This window comes from Bufo bufo, chromosome 6 (assembly GCF_905171765.1).
Source record: "Bufo bufo chromosome 6, aBufBuf1.1, whole genome shotgun sequence".
Classification (NCBI taxonomy): domain Eukaryota; kingdom Metazoa; phylum Chordata; class Amphibia; order Anura; family Bufonidae; genus Bufo; species Bufo bufo.
In genome coordinates, this window is record NC_053394.1 from 259,642,833 (window position 1) to 259,664,917 (window position 22,085).

At 46.5% G+C, this 22,085-nt stretch overlaps 1 protein-coding gene across 7 annotated transcripts in view; it reads right to left on the minus strand.

Moving 5' to 3' along the window:
* The window catches only part of USP54 (ubiquitin specific peptidase 54), a 154,870-nt gene extending 141,926 nt beyond the window's left edge, over nucleotides 1–12,944 (minus strand). For 2 of the 7 annotated variants that reach the window (XM_040437945.1, XM_040437940.1), the window contains exon 1: nucleotides 12,773–12,941. The gene's annotated coding sequence lies outside the window, so the exon portion shown is untranslated. Of the gene's footprint in view, nucleotides 1–1,225; nucleotides 1,304–12,745 lie in introns of those variants that run through there. The other 5 variants (XM_040437944.1, XM_040437943.1, XM_040437946.1 and 2 more) reach the window with 5 other exon arrangements.
* Between the last annotated feature and the right edge of the window lie 9,141 nt (nucleotides 12,945–22,085).

The following is a 22,085-nucleotide window of genomic DNA, read 5'->3' on the forward strand; positions in this document are numbered from 1 at the left end:
CAGAGAAACGATTTTTTGCGCACGGTCAACCAATCCCCAAAACAATCGTTCATCCTTTGCCCAGTGTCATTGAACAAGTACAGCCAGTTTAAATTAATGTAAAGGTATTGTTATACTTCACACGACCGTATTTTCAGTCCGCATCCTATGCACATTTTTTTGTGGATTGGATGTGGACAACACACCGTGCACACCTGTCTGTTCACACCCGTCCACATCCAGATATCCGGCAGCAAGCATTTGCACTGTGACAGTTTATGAGACGAGTCCCAGACGACGCTCATCACATTGCCTTTATTGATTGCTTCAACTGAAACAGAACTCAACAATCAATAATGACCATAACCGCATGAGAGAACCAGACCGCATCCATGGTTTACATAACGTGGGGTTAAACTTCGGACAAGTCTTTCTCCGTCAGGAGCATACACATGTCACTCTACAAATGGCGATTAAAAAAATACATACATTATATATATATATATATATATATATATATATATATATTATATTATATTATATACACACACACATACACATACACACATTGCATATCAAAAGCAAAACATAACTAGGCGTCTATCCACACAAAGTTTTCCAGGATTGGCTGTATCCAAGTTGGCGGAGCAAATCAAAGGCAGTACATTAGCATATCACAGCTGAAGCAACATCTTTGTTTTCATGACAACTTACGACCATTCCCAAATCTCTGCGCTCTGATTGGTTGGGGCGGCTTCCTGATTCGCCATAAAGAATATTCTGCTAGGGAAAAGCAGGCTAAATAAAGACAGCTTCAGAGCGAGGTGCTCCGGCCCAGGACTGCAGTCCCCGAGGCTGAAGCCACTGACAGCTATGCTAATGAGAACGCTGATCTCTCATGAGCTGACAGACACACAAACCAGCTCCTCCGCACTGCCAGCCATGAGAGGAGACGTGATTACACCTGTTCCTTTTATTTTCTGCTACAGCTTAGCGTGCAAAAAATAGAGAAGAAAAAAATATATATTGAAAATCGCACACATCTGCAATATATACACACACACACACACACATATATATACAGTATATTACACTACAAGTAAACACACACAATATCTAAAAATATACAGGATATCTGTCCGAATTGATGCTCCCTTTTCTGATCGAGAAGACAGTGCAGCTTCCTCCATGGGAACCTCTATTCAAAGCATTTATCAGCATCACACCAAGCAATCGCCGTTATTACCTAAAATAGACCGCCAATACAAGGCATCCTCGTCTTCCCTCCCTCCTCTCGTATTAACCATCACCGTTCCCATCAGCAATGGCTTAGCACCACGAGGCTGTTTTCATCCGTGCAGCCAGCTGAAGTTATCAGACAAAGTGCCGCCTTTTCCTTTGCAGTAAGTGGGTCAACAAACGGGAATATTGGAGAGGGCCTAGGATCACGTGACGGCGTCGCACGGCCCTCTGCACAGCATGCTCTACCAGCCAGATCTGCATGAATTCACAACACAGTTTACATGGACGGAATTTTATTTTTGTGCCAGTGGACAGATTGGTAATATAATCAAGGAATTATTTTGAATTGTCCTTACATCAACTGTGCATGGCACCAAGTAGACAATATACACTGCAGTCGTCAAATATAAGGTTTTTCACCCGAGGCTTCATGCACGCGGCCGTGTCCCTATTTCGATCCACAAACGACAGATACCTTTGTTGATTCTGTACTTAGCTCACTCCCATCAATAGAAAAGGTTATTCTTGTCCGCAATACAAGAGTAAGACATGTTCCATAATTTATGGAATGGAAAAACGTGTCCGCAAAAACACTGCGCAATGTCTGCGGAAAATGTGGACAGCACAGAAGTGAAAAATGGTCATATGCATGAATCCCAACGGTGAGGTGGCATTAGGGGACCTTCACATGACGGCTTATACAGCAAAATTTTGACACAAGACAGCAGCACCAAAATTTCGTGAAAACCGGCCAGCGGCCGCGTCCTTACTTCCTCCCGTTCATTATAATGGGAGGTGGTGCTGAACATCGTTGAGCGGCGGCTTAAAGCCACGGCCGAGCCAAGAAGGGACATTTCCCTATGAGCTCCGCGCCTGGGAGGCAGAAAGGATGTGGCCGCCGGTGGGTTTTCAGTGCGGCTGTCCACTCCAAAATTCCCATGTAATAGCCGTCAAGTGAACGTCCCCTTACATTTATCAAGCTATTCATGCAGAAAGAATTGGCTCACACGACCGAACAGGAGGCTCCTATGACTTGATTGAAATCCCCAGTGAGATCCGGTCTGACTATTAGTCTATAGTACAGATGATGGTGCGTACAGTACAACAGACCTGCAGTCAGGAGGCCCTCGCTGCATCGTAAAGTGGCAGTTTTCTGTGCCATTCTCATGTAAATGTTTAAAAACTGGCAAGGCTCAAAGTCCGAGTCCTCCTTGCCCCAACCACACAGTGATTGGCATCTATTTCTGCACATAAACTAAAGCTGGCCATACACATCAGATAGGAGATGCTTGAACAGCAGTTGAACAAACATCTGGTGAAGGATCTGCCAGCAGACATGGCCATACAAATGTTAGTCAATATTGGTCGTTACAGTCGATCAGACTGCCCATACACGTTCAACGAAGTCGGGCGATGGACTCAAGATCTTTCTGGGAACGTTCTTCCATCCGGCTATAAAACTAAATTATTCAACGCGGCCAACTTTTCAGACAATGACAGTCTGTCATCGGCCAGCTAACAATCGTTTGTGGTTACTTTTCCCCCAATGAAACATCATTTTGGTTCAGATCATCTATTTTGATCAACTTTAGACTAATGTGTATGGCCACCTTTAGACCTAATTCACGTTAGTGTTTTGGTCAGTGATTTCCATCAGTGATTGGAGCTTACATAGAGATAAGGTTTAGGGTTAATTCACATGACCAGATCCGTTTTTGGAGGTCCGCATAATACGGATACCGTGTGCATTCTACAGATCAGATGCTCTTTCTCCTGTGTAAAAATGCCTATTCTTGTCTGCAATTACGGACAAGAATAGGACATGTTCTATCCACGGAACGGAAGTACGGATGTGGACAGCACGCAGTGTGCTATCCGCATCTTTTATGGCCCCATTGAAATGAGGGGGGTCTTCATACATTCCGCAATGCAGACAGAAATATACAGTCATATCTGTTCTGTGCCTTTCACCCGCTCCTGGTTTTGGCTCACAATCACTTATGGAAAATCTCTGAACAAAACAATGACGTATGGAAGAGACCTCATACAGGAAAAGCTGTGGGGTGGAGTGAAACAGGACTCATGGGGGGGAGGGGAGGATTAGCCATGAGGGTAATATTTGAAGTCAGGTTTGCTTGAGCCTGTGTGCCGGTGTAATCCGCACCAAATTTATCAAATGTCACACGTCATTTGTTAAATTAGGCGCATCTTTGATCCTCACACTTTTGTCTAGAGATGCTACTCCGGTTTTTCTTTACTCCAAATCCCAACCGGAGTGCGTTTGCCACCTCTTAGGCCTGTATCACACCAACAGATTATATGACAGACATTGGTCAGATGGCCGTTTACACACACAGATCTGTTATTATACATGCCAACCATTGGTCTGATTGGCCAGAAACTGGTCAGATAATCTGTCGGTGTACTACACTCCTTAGGCCTAGTTCACATTTCAGTTATTTGGTCAGTGATTGTGAGACAAAACCAGGCACAGGTCAAAAGCACAGGTGTAAATCTTTCCATTTTACCTTATCTATGTGGTGGCTCCACTCTTGGTTTTGGCTCACAAGCTCAAATTCAAGATAACTGACCAAATCACTGAAGTGTGACCGAGGGCTTAAAGGGGTTGTCCGGGTTCAGCTCTGAACCCGGACATACCCATAATTTCACCCAGGCAGCCCCCCTGATGTTAGCATCAAAGTATTTCATGTTCCAATGCGCTCCCTTGCCCTTTGCTAGATCGTGCAGGGCACGGGCTCTTTTGTTTACAATAACACACTGCCGGGGACAGAAGCTTCCGCAGTGTGTTCAGTGACGTCGCCGGCTCTGATGGGCGTGATTTAGCGCTGCCCTAGCCATTTTACAGGCTAGGGCAGCGCTAAAGCCCGCCCATCAGTGCCAGTGATGTCACCGGGCTTCCTGGCAGCCCCATGGAGAGCACGGTACGTCACCGGAACTCCAGAAAATGCCTTTGCCCTGGGCAAAGGAGAGCATCGGAGCATGAACTGCTTCGATGATCAAGTCAGGGGGGCTGCCTGGGTGAAAATAGAGGCATGTCTGAGTTCAGATCTGAACCCGGACAACCCCTTTAAAAATGTTGCAGTGCCAAGCATGGAACTAAACAAATTACCATAGCTAACAATGCCTACTTTCCCACCCATTTCAAAACCGGAGAGAGTGATGTATGGATACAAAAAAAGGTAACAAGATTTTTGCTCAAGTTCAAAAAAATTGTGCGCGTTGCACTTAGCAGCAGCGACAGTCAAATCATTTTGCCAGGGAAGTCACAGACAGCCAGACATAACTCCTGCAGCAGTCACTGCAGTGGAAATGTAGTACTGCACTGCGGCCAAAGGTAGTACTGCACTGCGGCCACACAACCGTATTCTCAGTCCACGGCCAAAGGTAGTACTGCACTGCGGCCACACAACCGTATTCTCAGTCCACGGCCAAAGGTAGTACTGCACTGCGGCCACACAACCGTATTCTCAGTCCACGGCCAAAGGTAGAACTGCACTGCGGCCAAAAGGTAGTACTGCACTGCGGCCAAAGGTAGTACTGCACTGCGGCCAAAGGTAGTACTGCACTGCGGCCAAAGGTAGTACTGCACTGCGGCCAAAGGTAGTACTGCACTGCGGCCAAAGGTAGTACTGCACTGCGGCCAAAGGTAGTACTGCACTGCGGCCACACAACCGTATTCTCAGTCCACGGCCAAAGGTAGTACTGCACTGCGGCCACACAACCGTATTCTCAGTCCGCATCCAATCCTCGTTTTTTGCAGAATGGATGCAGACCTAATAATGTCAATGGGATTGCAAAGAATGCAGACAGCACACATTTATAACAAAAATTTAAAATAAAAAGGATGCAGAGCGTAAATGGGCAGAATCTGTGTTAAGCAAACTGCAAAATGGATACAGTTGTGTGAATGCCCCCGGGTGTATTGCGGATCCACAATGCACTATGGACGTCTGAATGGAGCCTTAGACGGTAGACCCGTGGTCAGGCTGCAACTCATAGCATCATACATCACTAGGGTGCAGCGAGTTTAGCTCATATGAGTCGCAGTCGGTTTGGGAAATTCGGCTGTCACACGGACCATGTTTTATAGACCACACACAATCATGAAAGCTGCTTAATGCCCCTCCTAGTGCACCAATTTTATCACACAACAAACTTGCGGCAGGCAACTCCCATCCATCTTGCATTTTGGCGGGGCGTTAATGGATCGGCTGCTCCCCTGCTTGGACTTACAAGAAAGCGCTGTAAACAGGGTCTACTATTTAACAGAAAAAAAGACATTGTCAGCCGAGGTTTAGCCCTGTTAGGCTGGTATGAGCGAGCATACTTTTTTTTTTTTTGTATACGCCTTATACCCTTTTCCGTACAGAGGGACACAGTAAACACCCATCTACCGCACCTTATATGTTTTTTTTACAAAGGAGATATTTTGCGATTTTGTCATAGACGGCAGAAAATCCGCCAGTGTAAACAGGCTTCCCAGCTTAGGGGGGCTTTGGCTGGGAGGCAGCTTGCTGCAGCAGAAACTTCCCCTACTGTACTTGTCCTCGTCACAATGTAAACCAAGCAAGACTGTCCTGCCAAAATTGAATGAGTTCTGAAGAGAAAGAACCGGTTTCTCTTGGAGACTGACAAATGGGCGCTTGTTGTCCTTTATTTTTACTTCTTCATTTCTCAGTGTAACGTGCCTTTAAGATGTTGATCATCTTCTATTTTTATATCTTGACTACGTAAACCAACTATGAAAAAACATATTTTCCATTCACCCATGCCAGATAAAATAGTCTGTAGGCTGGCGCTTATGAGAATATGGTTAGATATAAATCCTATAGCTCTTATTTCTAACCGATCCAATAGGCACACTCATTTCCATCTGGATACACCTACACACCATCTACACGGTGCACCTCCAGAACCTTGTTTATCACTGGATGCCAACCAGGGATTTTTTTTCCCCAATACTAGGAACAAAAGGTTCTGCCAGGTAATGTACTGATTGAGTAGGGCTCATGCTGCGGTCTGCAATGCACGAACACCGACTGTGTACCCCTTCACTTGAATGGGGTCTGCGGTCCGCATCCAATGGGCCGCACCTCAAGAAAGTAGTGCATGCACCACTTTTTTGTGGTGCGGAGGTACAGACAATGTGGTGCTTCCCTGGGCTTCCGATCCATGCCTCCGTTCCGCACCACATCATCAGCCTTGCTCACCCATTCAACTGAATGGGTCGTCATCTGCGATATGGTGCACACACAGCCAGTGCCTGTATATTGCGAACCCACGACCTTAGGTGTGAACCCTTAAGGTCCCTTTCACACGGGCGAGTATTCCACGCGGGTGCGATGCGTGAGTTAAACGCATTGCACCCGCACTGAATCATGACCCATTCATTTCTAAGGGGCTGTGCACACAAGCTGTGATTTTCACACATCACTTGTGCGTTGCGTGAAAATCGCGTGAAAATCGCAGCATGCTCCTCTTTGTGCGTTTTTCACGTAACGCAGGCCCCATAGAAATGAATGGGGTTGCGTGAAAATCGCAAGCATCCGCAAGTGCGGATGTGGTGCGATTTTCACGCACGGTTGCTAGGTGACCCGATCATTATTTTACCTTATAACATGGTTATAAGGGAAAATAATAGCATTCTGAATACAAAATGCATAGTACAATAGAGCTGGAGGGGTTAAAAAAAAAAAAATATATAAATATAAATATATATATATATATATATATATATATATTTAACTCACCTTAATCCACTTGCTTGCGCAGCCCGGCTTCTCTTCTGTCTTCTTCTTTGCTGTGTGCAGGAAAAGGACCTGTGGTGAAGTCACTCCGGTCATCACATGATCAATCACCATGGTAAAAGATCATGTGACAGACCATGTGATAACCGGAGTGACATCACCACAGGTCCTTTTCCTGCACACAGCAAAGAAGAAGACAGAAGAGAAGCCGGGCTGCGCGATCAAGTGGATTAAGGGGAGTTAATTTTTTATTTTTTAACCCCTCCAGCGCTATTGTACTATGCATTCTGTATTCAGAATGCTATTATTTTCCCTTATAACCATGTTATAAGGGAAAATAATACAATCTACACAACACCGATCCCAAGCCCGAACTTCTGTGAAGAAGTTCGGGTTTGGGTACCAAACATGCAGATTTTTCTCACGCGCATGCAAAACACATTACAATGTTTTGCACTCGCGCTGAAAAATCACGCATGTTCCCGCAACGCACTCGCACCTTTTCCCGCAACGCCCGTGTGAAAGAGGCCTAAGAAGTTACTCGAAATATACTCCGATTTTCTCATTTAGATCAGATGTGGGTGAGGTGGCCACACTTTCTTCACAAAGTACCACCGAGCATCCCTCTGCTATAGCAGGGTCAGTACAACGCTGTGTCCATATTTCGGTCTGCAAACCAGGCACCCACAAAATGCTGATACCTTCCATATGCATTCTGCATTTTTCTCACTGCCATCCACGGAAGTGACTATTCTCGACTTCTATACGGACCAGAATAAGACATGTTGTATCATCTGTGTAGTGGACAAACGGATCCACTAAAATATGTATGTGTGAACGATCCCCCAGAAATTAAAGGGTCAGTTTGCCATCCACAAAAAATGTGGATCGCACACGGATGAGGAATACGGTCATGTGCATGAGGCCTAAACCAGTGGGGATTTGTACCAGGCCGGTACCTAAGCTACAAGTGGAAAAGAGAGAATATGAACTAAAGCTGACTATATTTAGCCATCTCTCCTAACCCCAACTCACAGTAGGGTACAACAACCATCATGCATGCAACTGGGGTATGTTCAGTTACCAGATCTGTCATACGACTGATACCACCGACATCCGACATCTATCAAATTCCAGTGCAGTATCCATTTTGACAAAAAAAAAAATATATATGAATGTTGCATGAAGTGCACTTTTTCCTATCAAAGATGATGGAATCTACAATAAAGAAGGTTACTTATAGACTTCCATTACCCCCAAACTTCCTGTAAAACCGCCCCAATAAAGCCATGAGCCAGCCCTTACCCACTCCCCTGCAGCCTGCACCAAGCCCTTCTACTGAACCATGAGGCACACAAAAGTAGCTCCAACAAAAAAAAAAAAGACTGTAAATCAAGACGAGTCACATGTGAACTGTGTTCTGTAGGGATAACCCCATCAATAATATGTATAGTGGTGGTCTCTAACCTGTCCGCTACAACCCCCAGCATGGTCTAACAGCTTCCGGGGTGTCATCAGTTGGAGACCACTTCTATATAGTGGCATTCAATGCCATAGTGACAAAGCAGCTACCCTCTATGAAGGGCCTAAAGCTGGAATGTTAGAACACTGAGGATGGTCGGACACATTAGGCCTCGTGCACACGACCGTATCAGTTTTGCAGTCCACAAATCGGGGATACGTAAAATATGTATATGCTTTTTTGCGGAAATATCCTATCTTTTTGTGGAATGGACACAAAGATGCGGAAAGCACACAAATGATCAATGTGCTTTCCGCTTCCGTATGTCTGTACTGAAAAAAAGACAGAACATGTCCTATACTTGTCCACAAAATGCAAACCGCAGACCCACTGAAGTCAATGGGTCAGCAAATAATGGGCATGCAACACGGACGGCAACTGTATTTTGCGGATCGGCGATTTTAAGACCGCAAACTGGATACGGTCGTGTGCATGGGGCCTTAGAGGAACTCCCCCCCCCCCCCTCCCATTTGACCGGGACTGCCCAGATGTAATGTGTAGGGGGTGGGGGGCGTCTACTCTTCCCCAATAACAGATGGTAGAGGAAACAATGGTTGGGTATGTTCAACATGCCCGATCCTTTTGTTCCCAAGGGAGATAAGCTGCAGACAGAAGTGTTTGGCAGCAGTAAATTATCCCCACTGAGAAAATATGCCAAGTATGCATGTGTACGGGCAGCATATGGGGGAGGGCATATCAGCTATGGGGTATGGTTATCTTTAGTTCACTGATTCATACAATTCAACATACCTGGGTACGTGAAAGTATTTTGGAGAAGACACATCACATTGCCTTCCTATACAAGAGGCTACAATGGCTCCCTGTTAAAATAAAACGTCTGGATCTTTTTCATGTGTGTTTAGTCTGGAAGATAAATTTACCTTATTAGAACATATGGTAACTTTTAATGGTTGGAATCCAGTTTTGGAATCTGAATTGTTCATCTGTTTCTTAGAATTTCATTTTATCGTTAACACACAAAAAGATGAAAAAAACTGCGGAAAATACCACAGAGCACTTCCATACTGTGGTCCACCACGTTGGGTGATCATCTGGAGAAGCTGAAGACATCTGCTGCAACATAAGCATTGACACACAGACATACACTGACATAAACGTCGAAAGCTAAACTAAACCCAAGTATCACCGCTGCCAAAACTGACAAATGTTTTGTGGCTTATTATTAGGGCTAGAAGAGACATGCATTTTAGAGGAGAAAGAACTGAAAGCCAATTACGGATTAAAGCTAATTTCCCTCGAAAAATCTGATTACAATTTGATATGTTATGTTCCCAATTTGCCTTATTCACTTTAGAAAATAACTCGTTTTATCTGTTTCTACTGGACCTGGTTGTCACCTAGTTTTCCCAGAGTCCCAGCCCAGAGCAGGGTACACAGAGATGTAATCTCAGCTATCAGATGTCTAAAGCCTCATGCACATGACCATAGTTTTGGTCCACATTTTGTGTTTTGTTTCTATGGGATGTCATCCATATGCTCTCCGCATCCGTGAAATGATATGCGTTCCGCAAAGTATAGAACATGTCCTACTCTGGTCCATTTTGCGGGCATTTCTATGGATGGGAGCGAGACAATTGCAGAATGCACACGGCCGGTATCCGTATTTTGGCACTTGGACAGCTGGGCGACAGGCCTTGCAGAAACTATAATTGCCACCAAGCTTTCCCAGAAACCGATTCACTCATTTTCACATCCTGACAGAACAGATTATACCGGTTTACCATGAATGGCATTGATAGATGACCCATCCCCAAGCATCCACACAGCGGCTGTCTTTAGCCCTGGGTAAAGCTGGCCATACACAACTGATAGATGTTGGCCAACCCACCAATATCAACGGAAGTGGACGACCATCTAAGTATGGTGGCCTCTCAATGGCAGGAGGGGGATAAGGAAGGGCAGGTTGATTTCAACCTCTTGATCTTAGGGAGATAAGCCACCACTTCAGTTGTCAGTCAATGGCCTTTTCCCCTCTCCCTGTTCAGGACACATGCATGCTCGGTCAGCGTGCAGGTGCACAGAGAAGGTGTTAGAGATATTGTACGGCTTTCGTAGTCTGAAGAGTAACAATCATTGTAATATAATGTTCTCCATAAAAAGGTGATGTCATCAGTCATGCCGTGTAAATAGTGAAACTTCCTCATATCGAAGTCAATGTGTCACAGCAGAGAGTATGTCTCCAGCTAGTGAACGCCATGTATGGTCACCTTATGTGGACCACAATATATGCTTGTCCATTGAATGTAAATGCCATCAAACACAGCAGGACTATAGTCTGCATCTAGCCCAGGTATCAGGCTGGGTTCAAGGGCGTTCATCACCATCTAAAGCCATACTACATTATCTGCATCTTCCCCAAACCTTCTTAGTAATCCAGGAGCTGGTTCTGTGACCCTCACTAGTTACTGGCCGGAGGGGACAACAGTGTATATATAGTTACTGGCCGAAAGCGACCAAGAGGAGGGGACCACAGGGTGTAGTTACTGGCAGAAAGCGACCACCAAGGAGGAGGGGACCACAGTGTATAGTTACAGGCCGAAAGCGACCACCAAGGAGGAGGGGACCACAGTGTATAGTTACAGGCCGAAAGCGACCACCAAGGAGGAGGGGACCACAGGGTGTAGTTACAGGCAGAAAGCGACCACCAAGAGGAGGGAACCACAGGGTGTAGTTACAGGCCGAAAGCGACCACCAAGAGGAGGGAACCACAGGGTGTAGTTACAGGCCGAAAGCGACCACCAAGAGGAGGGGACCACAGGGTGTAGTTACTGGCAGAAAGCGAACACCAAGAGGAGGGGACCACAGGGTGTAGTTACTGGCAGAAAGCGACCACCAAGAGGAGGGGACCGCAGGGTGTAGTTACAGGCCGAAAGTGACCACCAAGAGGAGGGAACCACAGGGTGTAGTTACTGGCCGAAAGTGACCACCAAGAGGAGGGAACCACAGGGTGTAGTTACTGGCCGAAAGTGACCACCAAGAGGAGGGAACCACAGGGTGTAGTTACTGGCCGAAAGTGACCACCAAGAGGAGGGAACCACAGGGTGTAGTTACTGGCAGAAAGTAACCACCAAGAGGAGGGGACCACAGGGTGTAGTTACAGGCCGAAAGTGACCACCAAGAGGGGGGGACCACAGGGTGTAGTTACAGGCCAAAAGTGACCACCAGGGAGGAGGGGACCACGGTTTATAATTAATGTCCGAAAGTGACCACCAAGAGGAGGGGACCACAGTGTATAATTACTGTCCGAAAGTGACCACCAAGAGGAGGGGACCACAGGGTATAATTACTGTCAGAAAGTGACCACCAAGGAGGGAACCAGAGGGTATAGTTACTAGCCAAAAGTGACCACCAAAGAGGGAACCACAGGGTATAGTTACTGGCCAAAAGTGACCACCAAGAGGAGGGGACCACAGTGTATACTTAAAGCGTATGTGGCACATTCAACTTTGGCCTCTAATCCACTGCCCAACTCAGTCATGAACACTCTGGCAAAAAAAATTAAAATGGCCAGAAGGGACAGTACAATAGTACACAGGTCGTGTAGAAGAGCCAGCTGACAACACCCTGGGGTGCTGAAACGCTCTTCACATTGGTTGTCACCCAGATTTCCCAAAGTCCTGACCGCAAATCAGCCAACATATACAGCAATACAGCCCAGATCCTGGCAGTTTTGCCAGCTGGGGTTCTTGGGATGCTGGGTGACGGGTCATGCCAAGGCGGGTGACTATAATGGCTGTCACTCAACTTTTCTACAGCCCTGAGTGGCATGCAGAGGTCCATTACAGAGAATATGTAATAGGGACCATACAGATAGACCTGACTGGGCTGAGGACTTTAATTTTACACTAGAAAATAGGCCATTATTTCCCCACAGATACAATAACACATCAGTGACCTGCAGCACTACAACCCCCAGCATGCTGGACAGCCACAGGTGGCAGCGTGTGCACAGCAGGGCCTCCAGGGCCTGTCCATGCAGGACTGGCAGAGCTGGCTCTCCTGCCATTAGTCCATACCCCAGTAACGTACAGGGCGCCGCTTCTCCTCCCCAGACCCGCCTAGTAACATGGCTATATATATGGCGGTAAGTGGCCGGTGTCGGCGCGCTAGGCCCGGCTGGCAGTGCCAGTGGTTGGCTCCTGAGCACAGCTGTGCGGCCTGCGGTTCTTATATAAGAAGTTGGATAATGCGCACGGCGCGCTGCGTGTGTCACCTTCAGCGGGGACAGGCGGGAACTCACCGTCCGGAGCGGCGCCTCATCCTCCCATCTGGAATGCTGCAATTAGGGAAATCTCCTGCTCTGCCTGTGTGTGCTCCCGGGCAGGTCTCGTTCCAGCGATGACATCATCCCTTCTTCAGACGTGCACCTGATTGTCAGGATGCGGCCCCTCCTCCCACACACAGGTCATCGTGCTTCTTAAAGGGGCTGCAGCTCGGTGTGAGCGTCCTCTTGTGCCGCAGCTCGGAGACAGTGTGACTGGACGTGCAGGGGGCAGAGCGGACACGAGCCCGTGCTGCTGACTGCCTGCAGGCTCTGGTCACACAGCCGCCGTTTTTGGGTCAGGTTTATGATGAGCAAAGTCAGGGGACGGGGATCTAAAAGAAGGATAAGGAAAGGTCTGAGGGACTCGAGGGGAGGACCACAAGGTGGGGGTCGTAGGGCGTTTGGGACATGGCCAGCCAATTAGGATATATGCACACAAACGTTAAAATTGGGCAGTTTTTGGCACTTTTCATGGGCAGACGGCCCCCACTGAAATCGATGGGACCATTTTAAACAGCTGCTTAGACAGGACAGGAGCACACTTGTCTAACAGCCATTCAAAACAGGCACCCTAGTTCAATTTGTCCATTTAGGGGTTAAAAATAATCACCTTATCAGCTTGCAAGTGCAGAGGCAGTTGCTCTAATGATTGTGAAGGATCTGCAGAAGGACCTGCGTGATGACGTCACCGTGCACTCCCAGCATGGTCACGCTGAGCGTAGGTCCTTCACAATCAAGAGAGGAGCGACTGAGAGGTGAGTGATTTATTTATTTTATGCTGAAAAAACATTACAGCTGTGGAATACTATGGGGGACATTATTGCTGCTAGGGGCCACTATGGAGGACATTATTACTTCTGGGGACCACTATGGGGGACATTATTACTGCTGGGGACCACTATGGGGGACATTATTACTGCTAGGGGCCACTATGGAGGACATTATTACTTCTGGGGACCACTATGGAGGACATTATTACTGCTGGGGGCCACTATGGGTGACATTATTACTGCTGGGGACCACTATGGGGGACATTATTACTGCTGGGGGCCACTATGGGGGACATTATTACTGCTGGGGGCCACTATGGGGGACATTATTACTGCTGGGGACCACTATGGGGGACATTATTACTGCTGGGGACCACTATGGGGGACATTATTACTGCTGGAGGCCACTATGGGTGACATTATTACTGCTGGGGACCACTATGGGGGACATTATTACTGCTGGGGACCACTATGGAGGACATTATTACTGCTGGGGGCCACTATGGGTGACATTATTACTGCTGGGGACCACTATGGGGGACATTATTACTGCTGGGGACCACTATGGGGGACATTATTACTGCTGGGGGCCACTATGGGTGACATTATTACTGCTGGGGGCCACTATGGGGGACATTATTACTGCTGGGGACCACTATGGGGGACATTATTACTGCTGGGGACCACTATGGGGGACATTATTACTGCTGGGGACCACTATGGGTGACATTATTACTGCTAGGGGCCACTATGGAGGACATTATTACTTCTGGGGACCACTATGGGGGACATTATTACTGCTGGGGACCACTATGGGGGACATTATTACTGCTAGGGGCCACTATGGAGGACATTATTACTTCTGGGGACCACTATGGAGGACATTATTACTGCTGGGGGCCACTATGGGTGACATTATTACTGCTGGGGACCACTATGGGGGACATTATTACTGCTGGGGGCCACTATGGGGGACATTATTACTGCTGGGGACCACTATGGGGGACATTATTACTGCTGGGGACCACTATGGGGGACATTATTACTGCTGGGGGCCACTATGGGTGACATTATTACTGCTGGGGACCACTATGGGGGACATTATTACTGCTGGGGACCACTATGGAGGACATTATTACTGCTGGGGGCCACTATGGGTGACATTATTACTGCTGGGGACCACTATGGGGGACATTATTACTGCTGGGGACCACTATGGGGGACATTATTACTGCTGGGGGCCACTATGGGTGACATTATTACTGCTGGGGGCCACTATGGGGGACATTATTACTGCTGGGGACCACTATGGGGGACATTATTACTGCTGGGGACCACTATGGGGGACATTATTACTGCTGGGGACCACTATGGGTGACATTATTACTGCTAGGGGCCACTATGGAGGACATTATTACTTCTGGGGACCACTATGGGGGACATTATTACTTCTGGGGACCACTATGGGGGACATTATTACTGCTGGGGACCACTATGGGGGACATTATTACTGCTAGGGGCCACTATGGAGGACATTATTACTTCTGGGGACCACTATGGAGGACATTATTACTGCTGGGGGCCACTATGGGTGACATTATTACTGCTGGGGACCACTATGGGGGACATTATTACTGCTGGGGGCCACTATGGGGGACATTATTACTGCTGGGGACCACTATGGGGGACATTATTACTGCTGGGGACCACTATGGGGGACATTATTACTGCTAGGGGCCACTATGGGTGACATTATTACTGCTGGGGACCACTATGGGGGACATTATTACTGCTGGGGACCACTATGGAGGACATTATTACTGCTGGGGGCCACTATGGGTGACATTATTACTGCTGGGGACCACTATGGGGGACATTATTACTGCTGGGGACCACTATGGGGGACATTATTACTGCTGGGGGCCACTATGGGTGACATTATTACTGCTGGGGACCACTATGGGGGACATTATTACTGCTGGGGGCCACTATGGGGGACATTATTACTGCTGGGGACCACTATGGGGGACATTATTACTGCTGGGGACCACTATGGGGGACATTATTACTGCTGGGGACCACTATGGGGGACATTATTACTGCTGGGGACCACTATGGGGGACATTATTACTGCTGGGGACCACTATGGGGGACATTATGTATACTGCAGGGGTTGGGATTTTATAAAAAAAAAAAAAAAAAAAAAGCCACTCAAATTCATCCATTTTTAACGGCCATGGAAAACGGATACAAATGACCATTAAACTGTGTCCGTTTTTAAGGCTGTCGTGTGCATGTAGCCATAGACTGTCTCATTTATCTACTATATAATGACCACGCCGTGTGACCGTACTCTGATACTTCTCTATTTTGTATCCCTTCCTGTACCTGTCTATCTGCATTAAAAAACACACTAAGGGCCCGTTCACATGGCGGAATTTAAACGCTGGCATATACCACGACAGAAACCACCACGGTTGTTTAATCCGGATACCACCCCTGCTGGCAAATCATTAATAAGATTATTACATAACAAGAGGCTCCAGAATTGCTATTACATGGGGAATGCAAGTAGTTCTGAAAAACAGATGGGTCAGGAGAGGTGACAGCTCCTCTTTCAAGGCTTACTGTGGAAATTCAGTTGAGTCGAAGGCCATTGGTATTCTGCCCTAAGCACAGATATGGGAAAGCTGTGATATGGTGCCATACAGAGGTGGCACATGTGGTACCTATAGCTTTATGGCACACATGCTCTATGTGTACAGTTGTACAGACCTTAATCATTATGAGTAAAGAATAGGTTTGTTAGCATTAAACCTGGGATGCCCAACCTGCGGCTCTTCAGCTGTTGCAAAACTACAATTCCCATCATGCCTGGACAGCCTTCAGCTATTAGGACATGCAGGGAGTTATAGTTTTGCAACAGCTGGAGGGCCGCAGGTTGAGCATCCCTGCATTTGACGTATATGAATGTAGCTCATAAGCTTGCAACATACAGTAAGTACATTTTTGGACACAAACTGGTCAGAAGTATGTGGACCCTGTTGTCGAAAATCAAGCACAAAGGCATGTAATCACCATAGACAAATATTGGTATCAAGATGGGTCATATTGAGGTGTCCAAAATGTACAGAAAATTTGGAAACATTAGAAAATTGCTAGAATTTAAGAAGCAATTTTTAACATTTTCAAGAAAAGTTCCAAAACCAACTTTTTTAAGGACCAATTCAGTTCTGAAGTCACTTTGAGGGACTTAATAGAAATCACTATAAATTACCCCATTTTAGAACTTACACCTCAAATTATTTAAAACTGATTTTTGAAATTCTTGTTAAACCTTTAGTGAAAAATGTTTTTTTTTTTTTTTTTTCAAATACAAGTTGCTTTCGCTCCAGATTTTTCATTTTCACAACAGGAGAAAAAGGATTCCACAATGTGTTACCCATTGTTACCCTGAATGTGGAAACACCTCATGTGTGCTTGTGGAGTGCTGTATGGGCACAATGTGCGTTTCAGGCCTAGTTTGGGGATTTATACAACAATGGTTGACAACTACAGAGGCTCTGAGGTTAAAAAAACAAAAAAAGAAGAAGTTACCCCATTTTAGAAACCACACCCCTCACAGTATTAACCAAGAGATATAGTTAGCAACTGGACCTTACAGGTGTTTTGCAAAAACTAATTCACAGCAGATGGTACAAAGTAAAAATTTAAATTTTTCTACAGATTTGCCATTTCATATGTTGTGCCAGTGTGAAAAGCAAGCCCTCTTATTATTAGGACTCTTTCACACGACCACATGGCTTTTTCAGTGTTTTGCGGTCCGTTTTTCACGGATCCGTTGTCCCGATCATTGTTTCCGTTGTGTTTCCGTTTCTGTTCCGTTTTTCCGTATGCCATATACAGTATACAGTAATTACATAGAAAAAATTGGGCTGGGCATAACATTTTCAATAGATGGTTCCGCAAAAACGGAACGGATACGGAAGACATACGGATGCATTTCCGTATGTGTATTGTTTTTTTTGCGGACCCATTGACTTAAATGGAGCCACGGAACGTGATTTGCGGGCAATAATAGGACATGTTCTATCTTTTAACGCAACGGAAAAATGGAAATACGGAAACGGAATGCATACGGAGTACATTCTGTTTTTTTTTTTTTTGCGTAACCATTGAAATGAATGGTTCCGTATACGGACCGGAAAAAACAACCCGTACACAGAAAAAAGAAACGGTTGCGTGAAAGAGGCCTTAAAAGGGGTTATCCGAGTTATGGGAAAAAAAATAAAACCTAACAAAATTAATCAGGATATACATATACATTAGTCAAGCTTGATTTTTTGAAAAAAGAACGATCCTTACACCTTTTCCAGGTTCTGTTATTGCTGTGTTTACATGCAGCAGTAACAACAATGACTCATCTCTCCCTCATGAATATTTGTGGGAGGGGTTGAGCTATTAGCCGCAGTTAGGCTACTTTCACACTAGCGTTCGGAGCGGGTCCGTCTGATGTTTCATCAGACGGATCCGCTCCTATAATGCAAACGCTTGCATCCGTTCAGAACGGATCCGTTTGCATAACAGTTTATTTCAGATCTGATTTTTCACTTCGGAAAACTCAGATCCGACAGTATATTCTAAACACAGAAGCGTTCCCATGGTGATGGGGACGCTTCAAGTTAGAATATACTGAGAACTGTGTACATGACTGCCCCCTGCTGCCTGTATTTAACTTATTGGTGGCCAGTGCGGCCCCCCCTCCCTCCCCAGTATTAATTGTAACCAGTGCGGCCCCCCTCCCTCTATATTCATCGGTGGCCAGTGCGGATATTAAATATGAGCAGTGCGGTCTCCCCCTCCCTCCCTCCCCAGTATTAAATATGAGCAGTGCGGTCTCCCCCTCCCTCCCTCCCCAGTATTAAATATGAGCAGTGCGGTCTCCCCCTCCCTCCCTCCCCAGTATTAAATATGAGCAGTGCGGTCTCCCCCTCCTTCCCCAGTATTAAATATGAGCAGTGCGGCCTCCCCCTCCCTCTATTCATTGGTGGCCAGTGCGGATTCAAAGTATTGTGATCAGTGCGGCCTCTCCTACTGGTAAGTGACAGGTCTATAGGCAATGCGCCGCACAGACCTGTCACTTTACCAGTAGGAGGAGCTCCCGGCCGGTCACAGACATCGCAGCTCTTCAGGTAAGTATAATGCTGCTATTTGTTGCTAAGTAACCATGGCAGCCAAGACTGCAATAGCGTCTTGGCTGCCATGGTAACCGATCGGAGCCCCAGCGATTTAAACTGGGACTCCGATCGGTACTCTCCGCTGCCACCAATGATGGGAGGGGGGGGGGTCGAGAGGAGAGGCCGCACTGATCACAATACTTTGAATCCGCACTGGCCACCAATGAATAGAGGGAGGGGGAGGCCGCACTGCTCATATTTAATACTGGGGAGGGAGGGAGGGGGAGACCGCACTGGTCATATTTAATATCCGCACTGGCCACCGATGAATATAGAGGGAGGGGGGCCGCACTGGTTACAATTAATACTGGGGAGGGAGGGGGGGCCGCACTGGCCACCAATAAGTTAAATACAGGAGGGGGGGGGGGGTCTGCCCCCTGCTGCCTGGCAGCATCTGCCAGGCAGCAGGGGGCAGTCATGTACACAGTTCTCAGCATATTCTAACTTGAAGCGTCCCCATCACCATGGGAACGCTTCTGTGTTTAGAATATACTGTCGGATCTGAGTTTTCCGAAGTGAAAAATCAGATCTGAAATAAACTGTTATGCAAACGGATCCGTTCTGAACGGATGCAAACGCTTGCATTATAGGAGCGGATCCGTCTGATGAAACATCAGACGGACCCGCTCCGAACGCTAGTGTGAAAGTAGCCTGAGGATCGCGCATGCGCGATCAACTCACAGCCTCACGGACTGTAATGCAGAGAGGTGGGGGCGTGGCCAAGGCTGATGACGTTCCGTTGACATGACTTAGTCACTCCGACAAGCAGGGAGCTCCATGTCAACGGAACGTCACAGCTGATGACGTGGGCGGTCACATGACTGTTTAGTGTAGCAGAGAAACGGCACAAGATAGGTACAGTAAGTGATTTAGGAAAACTAAGGTATAGGAGAAATAAAGCCATAAAGATAATGTTAAGTTAACTCGGATAACCCCTTTAAGCTGTGCTTCCTGTTCTTTTAGAAACACCCTACACGTGGCGCTAATCCCCTGTTTGGACATACAACATGGCTCAGGAGTAGAACAGCACCATGTGCACTTAATGCCCAATGTGGTGATTTACGCATTTTGCATGGACAACTGAAGAGGCTCTGGGGTAAAATAGGGGTGGAGTGAGAATTTGGACGCCATAGTTATTTTGCTGAAATTAATGAGCAAGGGACGGTGCAAAATGAAATTTGCCAGTTTTCCCCAGATATGGCATTTCAGTGCCCAATATGCTGTGCCCAGCTCATGCCATCTGAGACACACCACACCCTTTAGATTGTTAGACAGGTTCTACTGGGTACTGAAATGCTATAAATGTGGCTGTAAACTGCTGTTTGGGTTTAGATGGAAAATACCATCTTTTGGCTTTTACTGCGCAGATTATGATGGATTGGTTTGCGGGCGCCACGTTGCTTTGAACACCCTCTGGGGTAGTAGTACAGCCATTTTCTGTAAACCATACATTTCTTTTCTCTTTCAGTAGAGCTGTGGGATGAGTTGCCATTATGATTGGATTGATTCTATTTTGTGGTATATATGACTTTTTGATCAATACGTCAGTCACGATTACACAGATACCAATTTTATATTTTTTTTTTTACGTTTTACCACTTTGTGTCATATTGAGCCATATTTTTTCTATTTTTCTGGAGATGGTGTTGTGTTTTTTGCGGGATGAGTTGACATTTTCATTGGTGCCATTTTGTGGAACATATGACTTTTTGATCGTTTGATATTGTTTTTTGTGAAGGGAGGTGACTAAAAAATGCCTGTTCTGGCATAGTTTTTATTTTAATCTTTTTACAGCATTCCCCTGATATTTTTATATCCCCTGATATGTTTTTTTTTATTTTCAATTTGTTTTTCAATAGTAAATGTCTTGATGAGGGGGAAGGGGCCAGGGTATACAGCAGGGGCCTGGTTGTCAGTTACAGCCAGGTCCCAGCTTCTGTGCCCTCCTGATCTGCATACATGTAGAGGTCGCACTACATTTTTTTCCGGAGGAGTAAAAATTTGCCATTTATGAAGAGTATTTTTAGCCAACGAGGAGCATGAAAGTTGCAGTAATTCAAATTCATAATACATAGGCCTAAATTAAGGGCTTGCTCTGATCGGTCTAGGCGCAGATCATTTCTCTGACCTAAAGGTGCCAAATTGCACCACAGCATCTAGGTTCATTCACATTAGTAAATGTGGATCAATGTGTCGCTGGAGAACACAAAAAAATTGCTCTATTGAGAGGTTATCAGCAGCTCCTACCGATGGTGTGTCGTCCCCGTCCCCCCCCCCCCCCCAGTTTCTGCTGTACAGTTTCTGCTACAAAAGCCCAATTGTTAAATCTGTTGTAGTGAAACTGCCCTGCGCTGTGCCATGGAGTGTACGTACAATAGATGCAAACAAGGCACCTTCCTTGATGGAGCTTTCCTTCCCAACAATCGCCTGCTCGTCAGTGGAGGTGACCTCTGCATTTAGCCTCCACAGTATGGGGGGGAGTGATAGCTAATGTCATCGCTCATCCCCATACGGAATCATTTTTGTTTAGACAGCACGATTTTCTGCCGGCAAACAATGATTTAGGTGACCAAACCAACGATCCTATTACCCAATGGGTAATCAGCGGCCCCTTTAAACAAGCAGATCATCATTAACAAGCGTTCATACAAATATAATCTTCCCGAATATTCGGCAGTGTAATGGGCTCTTAAAGGGGTTATCTAATCCTATAAAATGTCCCCCCAAACGCCGGGCCCCTCACATTGAATATACTTACCTGGCTCCTTGCGCCGCTTCTGGTCCCCGCACCGCTGCTGCAGCTTCTCCTCGTGTGCGGATGAAAACATCCGGTGTCGGGGGGGGGGGGGGGGCAGCCAATGACAGGCGGGGACGAGGACGAGCCTCCCTAGCGTCACCCGCGATACTAGGGAGGCTCGTCCCCGCCTGCCATTGGCTCCCCCCGACATGGGATATTTTAATCCGTGCACCAGGAGCGGCGCAGGGAGCCAGGTAAGTATATTCATTGTTAGGGGCCCGGCATATGTGGGGGGAGGATTGGATAACCCCTTTAAGTCACAACGGTTCAAGTGGATCCAGATAAATATGCAGAAGATCCACTCGGATACTGGTGCTACTTGGTGCAGATTTTCCACAGATCTCACCCTTCCTTTGAAAAGGGAGAATTCTGCACCAAAAATCGCAATCGTATTTAAAATGCTGCAGATGTAAACAGCTGTGAAGCAGATCAGTTTCTTCAAGGAATGAAATAGCAAAGTGTGCATGAGGTTTGTCTAATCTCCT